Consider the following 8,581-nt stretch of genomic DNA (forward strand, 5'->3'; position numbering starts at 1 on the left):
AACTAAAAACTAGTTTTATGAAAAAAAACCAATAAAATAGATAAACCATTGGTTAATTTGATTTAAAAAAGGAAAGAAAAAAAACCAAATTACTAGTATTAAAAATCAAAGGAGTGAGCTCACCACTAAATACCTTCTAACAATAAAATATATGTCAATAAATTTGACACTCTAAATGAAATGGATGAATATTTACAAAATATAAACTGCCCAGATTAACAGAAGAGGAAATAAAATACTTAATAATCCTTCTGTAGAAAAAGAAATTGAGCAAGCTATCAATGAACTTCCTAAGAAAAAAATCTCCAGGGACAGATGGATTAACAAGGGAATTCTGCCAATCATTTAAAGAACAATTAATCCCAATACTATATAAACTATTTGGAAAAACAAGTGAAGATGGAGTCCTACAAATTTCCTCTTATGACATAAATATGGTGCTGATATCCAAACCAGGAAGAATTAAAATAGAGAAAGATAATTATAGACCAATTTCCCTAATGAATACTGATGCAAAAATTTTGAATAAAATACTAGCAAAGAGATTACAGCAATATATTACAGGGATCATACACCATGATCAGTGAGATTTATGCCAGGAATGCAAGGCTGGTTCAATGTTAGGAAAAGTATTAGCATAATTGATCAGTAACAAAATCAAATGAACAAAAAGAAAAATTAACAAAATTTTAAAAATTAATAACATAACCAACAGAAATCATATGATTATCTCAATATATACAGGGGGGAAAGCCTTTGACAAAATAAAGCACGCATACTTTTTTTCTTTTTGCCTTTTGGAGGACAATTGGGGCTAAGTAACTTGTCCAAGGTTACACAGCTAGTTGTTTTTTGTGTGTGGGTGTTAAGTGTCTGAGGCCAGAACCGAACTCAGGTCCTTCTGACTCCGGGGCCGGCGCTTTACTCACTGTGCCAACTAGTTGCCCCAGCACCCATACTTATTAAAAACAATAAAGAGCATTGGAATAAATGGAATTAACGTTAAAATGATAAATAATAGAGAGCATTCTGGAATGATAGTGGAACAAATTAGAAAATTCCAAGTTTTTAAGATTTTCCTCCCAGAAGAGATAAAATAGCCCTCAGGGAAAACAAATTGTGGGTAAAATAAATAAAAAGAGGGGCACAACAGGGGTCTTCTTGGGAATCCAAGGAGATCTGAAGGAAAATTCCAGGATTAGGTTTGGTCCGTGTGAAAAGTAAACACTTCCAGGATAGGGCCACTAGAACAAGAGACAAACTGCTTAAACAATAAGTGGCAAGCTTTGGAGTTAGCTGTGTTGAGTAGCTATCTCCGCCCCAGCCTCAGGAACTTTTACTCCCCTGGACAGTGAGGGGAAATGGGCATCTGAACCAGGGAAGATTGAGGGAATCTCTGCTGACAAGGAACATCAGATGCAGCTGGGCTGTGAAGAGTGGCAAGGGTAAGAAAGAACCCTGGTGAGTGCAGAAGCGGTGAGGCAGAATGCCCCTGGATGTGGGCACTTACAGGAGGCTGGAGGTTTGGCTTTGGCTCTAGGGTAAAGGAGAGAACTGAAGATCTGAAGTCAGAGGCACCATCTCCCATACCTGAGGACTAGAGATCATTACAAAAATTAAGCTATTACTACCAACAAAACAAAACAAAACAAAACCCCCAAAACAAAAAACAACCCACAAACAAAGGAGAAAGAATCCAACCATATGAAGTTATTATGGGAACAGAAAAGACTGTGGTTCATCTTCACAGGAGGTTATTGAAACTATGAAACCCTCTTTTACGCCAAAGAGCAATGTCAAATGGTCACCTGCTTAAAAAGAATTTATAGAAGAACTTTTAAAAAGACTTTAAAAATCAAATGAGACTGAGGAAAAGCTAAAAAACAAAAACAAAAAAAACAACCCAAGAAAAATAAGAAGATTATGAAAAGAAAGTCAACCAATGAGAAAGAAGATCCAGAATCTTAAGGAAGAAAATGACACTTTGAAAATTAGAATTGGGCAAGGTAAAGCCAGTGAAGTTAGAAGAGATTGAGAAATAATTAAACAAAATATAAAGAATGAAAAAATAAAAGAGAATGTGAAACATCTTATAAGATAAATAATATTTATCTAAGACCATCAGCAAACATTCTTTGATGGGGAAAAGCTAGAAGTCTTCCCAACACAATTGGGGAGAAGCAAGGATGTCCATTATCACCTGTATTATATAATATTATACTAGAAATGTTAACTATAGCAATAAGGGAAGAAAAGGAAATTAAAGGAATTAGAATAGATAATAAGGAAACAAAACTATCACTCTTTGCAGATGATAAAACATTATACTGAGAAAATCCTAGAGAACCAACTAAAAATACTTAAAATTGCTAAGAACTTAAGCAAAACTGCAGAATGCAAAATAAATCCACATAAATCATTGGTATTTCTATATATCACTAACAAAGTCCAGCAGCAACAGATAGAAAGAGAAATTCCATTTAAAATAATTGTCGAAAATATAAAGTACTCAGAAGTCTACCTGCTGAGATAAAGTCAGGAATAATATGAACACAAATATAAAACACTTTTCACACAAATAAAGTCAGATTTAAATAATTGGAAAAATATTAATTGCTCATGGGTAGGCTGAGATAATATAATAAAAATGGCAATTTAACCTAAATTAATCTATTATTCAGTATCATACCAATGAAAATATCAAAAATTATTTTATAGCACTAGAAAAAATAATACCAAAATTCATCTGGAAGAACGAAAACTCAAGGATATCAAGGGAATCAATGAAAAAAATGCAAAAGAAGCATTCTAGCCATACAAGATCTCAAGATGTAGTATAAAGTAACTACTGAAACAATAAGGCACTGGTTCAGAAAGGGGGTAATGGATCATGGAATAGATTAGGTAGTAAATTATAGTAAATGACCATAGTGATCTAGTATATGATAAACCCAAAGATCCAAGTTTTTGAAACAAAAACTCATTATTTCACAAAAATTGTCAGGAAAACTGGAAAATAATATGGTAGAAACTAGGTATAGACCAACATCTCACACAGTATACCAAGAAGGTCAAAAGAGATATATGATTTACAAATAAAGGATGATACTGTAAACAAATTTAGAGAGCATGGAATAGTTTTCTTTTCTGTCATATTTGGTGATAAGGCATGAATTTAGGACCAAAAAAGATATAGAGAGCATTAAAAAATGTAAAATAGATAATTTTGATTACATAAAATTAAAAAATTTTTGTACAAACAAAACCAATGGGAAAATTATAAGGAAAACAGAAAACTGGGGAAAAATTTTTTCCATACACTTTTTTTTATTTTTTAGTTTACATCATTCATTTCCACAAGATTTTGAGTTACAAATTTTCTCCCCGTTTTCCCCCTACCCCCACCCCAAAACAGCAATCCCACTGAATATCCCCTCCCCCAATCTGCTCTCTCCCATATGTTCCCCCATCTTCCCTCTGCTTTCTTTTTTTTTTTTTAAGCAATTGGGGTTAAGTAACTTGCTCAAGGTTACATGGCCAGTTATTTCTGGGTGTGGTGCTAAGTATCTGAGCCCGGATTTCTCCCTCTGCTTTCTAGTAGGACATGGTGGATCTCTATGCCCCAGTGTCTGTTTATCTTATTTCCCAGTTACATGGAAAATAATAATAATATTTATTTTATATATATATATTTAAACATTTGATTTTAAACCTTTGAATTCCAGATTCTTTCCCTACCTCACTCGTCACTCACCCTTCCTTACTGGGAAGATAGGCAATTCAATATAGGTTGTACATGTGTAGCTATGCAAAACATTTCCATAGTGGATATATTGTGAAAGACTGGTTATATTTCCCTCCATCTTATCCCACCCCCCACTTATTCTATTCTCTACATTGATCTTGTCCCTTTTCAAAAGTGTGCGCTTCCAACTTCCCTCCCCCCTAGCCTGCCCTCCCTTCCATCATCCCCCCTCTCATCCCCTTCCCCCCTACTCTCCTGTAGGGTGAGATACCCTATTTAGTGTGTATGTAATTCCCACCTTAAGCCAAATTCAATGAGAGTAAGGTTGACTCATTCCCTTTTGCCTTCCTGTTCTTCCCCTCCATTGTAACAGTTTTCACTTGCCTCTTCTATATGAGATAATTTATCCCATTCTGCCTCTCCCCATCTCCTCTCATTATATTCCTCTCTCACCTCTTAATTTCACTTTTTAAGTATCATCCCTTCCTATTCAATTCATCCAGTGCCCTCTATATATACCTGTACACATATATACACACACTTAAATATGTATTCATATGCCTATATACCCTCCTATATAGACATATATGTATGTATGTATACATATATATATACAACACACATTTGTATTGCCTTCAACAATTCTCATACTGAGAAAAGTTTCATAAGTTATGATTATCATTTTTCCATGTAGTAATGTAAATAGTTCAACTTTGATTAAGTTCCTTATGATTTCTTTTCCCTGTTTACCTTTTCATGCTTCTCTTGCTTCTTGTAACTGAATGTCAAATTTTCCATTCAAACTCTGGTTTTTTCATTATGAATGCTTGAAAGTCCTTTATTCCACTGAATAGCCATATTTTCCCCTGAAACATGATACTCAGTTTTGCTGGGTAGGTGATTTTGGGTTTTAATCCCAGCTCTTTTGACCTTTGAAATATCATATTCCAAGCCTTTCAATCCCTCAGCGTAGAAGTTGGTGGATCCTGTGTTATCCTGATTGTGCTTCCACAACATTCAAATTGTTTCTTCCTGGCTGCTTGTAATGTTTTCTCCTTGATCTGGGAACTCCAAAACCTGGCTATAATATTCCTAGGAGTTTTATTTTTGGGATCTTTTTCAGGAGGTGATTGGTAGATTCTTTCAACCTCTATTTTGCCCTCTGGTTCTAAAACATCAGGGCAATTTTCCTTGAGAATTTCTTGAAGGATGATTTCTAGGTTCTTTTTTTGATCATGGCTTTCAGGTAGTCCAATAATTTTTAAATTATCTCCCCTGGATCTATTTTCCAGGTCAGTGGTTTTTCCAATGTGATATTTCACATTGCCTTCTATTCTTTCATTTGTTTGGATCTGTTTAATGGCATCTTGATTTCTCATAAAGTCACTAGCTTCCATTTGCTCCAATCTAATTCTGAAGGAATGATTCTCTTCAGTGAGCTTTTGAGATTCTTTTTCCATCTGGAAAATTTGGCTTTTTAAGGCATTCTTCTCCTCGTTGGCTTTTTGAGCCATCTAAGTTAGTCTATTTTTTAATGTGTTATTTTCTTCAGTCAGGTTTTTGACTCTCATTTCATAATTTTCTTGCATCGTTCTCATTTCTCTTCCCAATTTTTCTTCCACTTCCTTCTTCAGGTCTTCTATGGTGTGTAACCAGCTCATATTCTTCTTGGAAGCTTTTGGTGCAGAAGTTCTGACTTCATTGTCTTCCTCCTGTTCCATGCTTTGATCCTTTTTGTTCCCTCCCCCCCAAAAGAATACCTAGTTGAACTGCTGTGCTTGCCTTGCTTCCCACATTTGCTCATGTTGCCACTCAATTATTCAACTTTTGAGCTTTTTGTCACAGTAGAATCCTGCTACCAGAGGGGGGAGCTTTGTCCCAATTGCTGGGATTTTCTCAGCTTCTGGAGCTATTAGTTGGCTGCCCTCTCAGAAGCCTCCACACACTCTGGCACACTGGCCATGCACCCCAGGACCTCCACCCCAGACAGTTATCCAGATCCAAGCAGGTTAAAGTAAGAGTTACCCCTCAGACTGGTCACTTGGTCCCCCTTCAATCTGCAGACCAGGAGCTCTAAAGGAGTCATGTGGCAGTGGCTGCTCAGCTGCCATGCCTCAGCCGCTTCTTGCCCTGGGGACAAAGGGCGGACAGCACTCCCGAATTCCCAGTTCCCAAAGTCCACACTGCACTTACCTCTCACTTTGTCCTTAGCACCTATGGGTTGATAATTCTGGAAACTGCCACAGTTGCTAGTGATCTGAAGTCCATCCAGGTAGCAGTTGGTTGTGGCAGCCCTGAGGCTAAAACCTGGAGCTCCCGTGGGGCTGGGCTTGGCTCTCAGAGAGATGCACTGTCCACTTCCTGCTGGCCTGCTGAGCTGTCTTCAGCAGGGTGTTAGCTACTCTATGTCATTTTGTGGATTCTGTAGCTCCGAAGTTTGTTTAGAGTCATTTTTTACATAAATTGGATGAGGTGGAAGCTGGAGCCCTGCGGAAGTCCTGTTTCTACTACACCATCTTCTGAGAAAAAAATTTTGCAAGTATTTCTGATAAAGGCCTTATTTCTCAAATATATGGAGAACTGAATCAAATTTGCAAAAATATTTTTTCCTCACCATTAACTAACCCTGTGTGGAAAATAGAGACTCATTGGAGTGGCCCAAGGAAGAAGCATTCCCCCAACCACTAGTGATAGTCTTTTGTTTGGAGCAAGGGACTGTGGGACCTACATATTTTAGAAATTCTAAACAATTAAGTTTCAAAAGACTGGGGGCACTTTGGATTGAAAGACTTGTGATGTTGTCAGTGGAAGTGCCTGAGTAAGTGAATATCTCCACAAGCAATGTGCTGGAGAGTTGGTCTCCTATAGTAGGTTTAACAAATATCATCTCTAGGAAGTGTACCTTGCCATGGGAGTAGCATAGCAGGGATCAATGATGACAGATTTTGAGGAAAATTGTAGTGAAACATTAACATTGACCAGGGACTGGAGAAGAGCTTTGGGTGAAAGAGCAAGATGACACAGAAAAAGGAATCCTGGAAGACTGACTACTAATGTGAAGACAACCATAGTTCCATTCACCCTTACTGGGGTCCCACGCAATGTTGTTTGGTCAGTCACAGAGCCTATACAGGTTGGATGAGTGGCCCAACTGAAGAAATAATCTTTTGACTCTCTACATGCTCAGATGCAAGTCCCTTTCATGACTTGATTTGTGAACAAAATTGTTCTATGATTAAGCCTTGTGAACCTAGATGCTTTTAAGAGGAGTGCCACCAGGATGGTAGAAATGATCTGGAGAAGTGAGAACTCCCCAGAATGTACCTGGGCCCTTCATGTCTTAAGTGAGCTTCTGAAATAAGTTATAGTGAAAAGATATTGTATATGTTAATGCAAAGCAACATTGATTCAGGTAATTGATCTTAGTGTTAGATCTGCATTTCTTAGGGCCTCCTTTGCCCTGATTTTTATATTCTTAATATGAAGAGGAAATTGTTTTTAGTAAAAAAGATTTTTTTCACAAATTTAGCTTTTTGGTGACCAGTATCTTGTGTTTTCTGAATTGGGAAATTGGAGGTGGGAGACACTTAATCTACCCAGAGTTTCTAGTTTCTTTTCCTGTACATGGCAAGAGTAATAATATAATGATAATAATAATCATAGCTAGCATTTAAATAGTACCTATTATGTGCTAGGCACCATTCTAAGCACTTGCCAAATATCACATTTGATCCTCACAATAACTCGGGAGGTAGGTGCTGTTATTATCCTCATTTTACATTTGGGAAAACTGAGGCAGATAGATTTTTTAAGTGACTTGATGAAGGTCATACAGGTAGTAAATGTCTGAGGTCAGACCCAGGCTTTCTTGATTCTAGGTCCACTACCCATTATGTCACCTAAATACCTAATTTGTTTCATTGGTTTGTCTTTGAGAATGTCTCAGTAGGTTTATTTCCCTTGATTTTCTTAGAATGCCCAAGTAAGAAAATTCTCCTAGACCCCAATACTCAGAGGAAGAAACTATATTCAGATGGATTGCACAACTTACATATAAGCTTTTGTAGACTTTTGAGACTATTTAGGGTGATTTCCTCACTAATTCAATGGTCAACAAAATATATGCTTAATTCATGAATTAAAACTGTTTAAGTAAAGTGGTACCTCATCTCCACATTTCCCCTAGATTTGCAGAATACTTGGTATCTGAGGCCCAAAAAACATTTCAGTTCAAGCCATGGTGAAGTAATATCACTGAAGTCAGAGTAGCTTTAAATCAAATCCAGTCTTGTTTAAATATATAACTATATCAAGAGGCTGCCAACAAAACCAAAGAAGCAATTATCAAAAAGGCTAGGGAAGTGGGCAAACCAACAGTTCTATAGACATAATAACTTCCTAATTTCTAGGCTGCCCTCCCTCAAAGTCCTGGCATATCACCTTTGGCCAGCTTCAGAATTCTCTATTTCCCTCTTGTTGGAGCAAAACAACTTTTGACTCTTTTTGAGTAATGCCTCCCACTGATGGAACTGAATAAGCCCATAGATATTCCATTGAGTTTTAAGGCTTCTATCACCCACAAAACATCATCCTGTCCAAAATACTGAGCCAACACTTATAATTTTCTGACCCTTTTAATTAAGGTAGCTTAAAGTTCCAGGAGCTTTTTTGAATGGATTTTTTCATATATATATATATTTTTTTTTCCACTGGCAACATTCAACATCACAGTGTCGGAGGTGATGGAGAAAAGGAGATCCTGGAAAAGAACAAGACATCCAAGATAAATGAGTTGGCGGTATGGCTCATCGCTTGTTCAATGTCAAAATTCCAAGT

Source organism: Petaurus breviceps, unplaced genomic scaffold, assembly GCF_028583685.1.
Source record: "Petaurus breviceps papuanus isolate PSGF00001 unplaced genomic scaffold, PetGlider_PUasm1.0 582, whole genome shotgun sequence".
Taxonomy (NCBI): domain Eukaryota; kingdom Metazoa; phylum Chordata; class Mammalia; order Diprotodontia; family Petauridae; genus Petaurus; species Petaurus breviceps.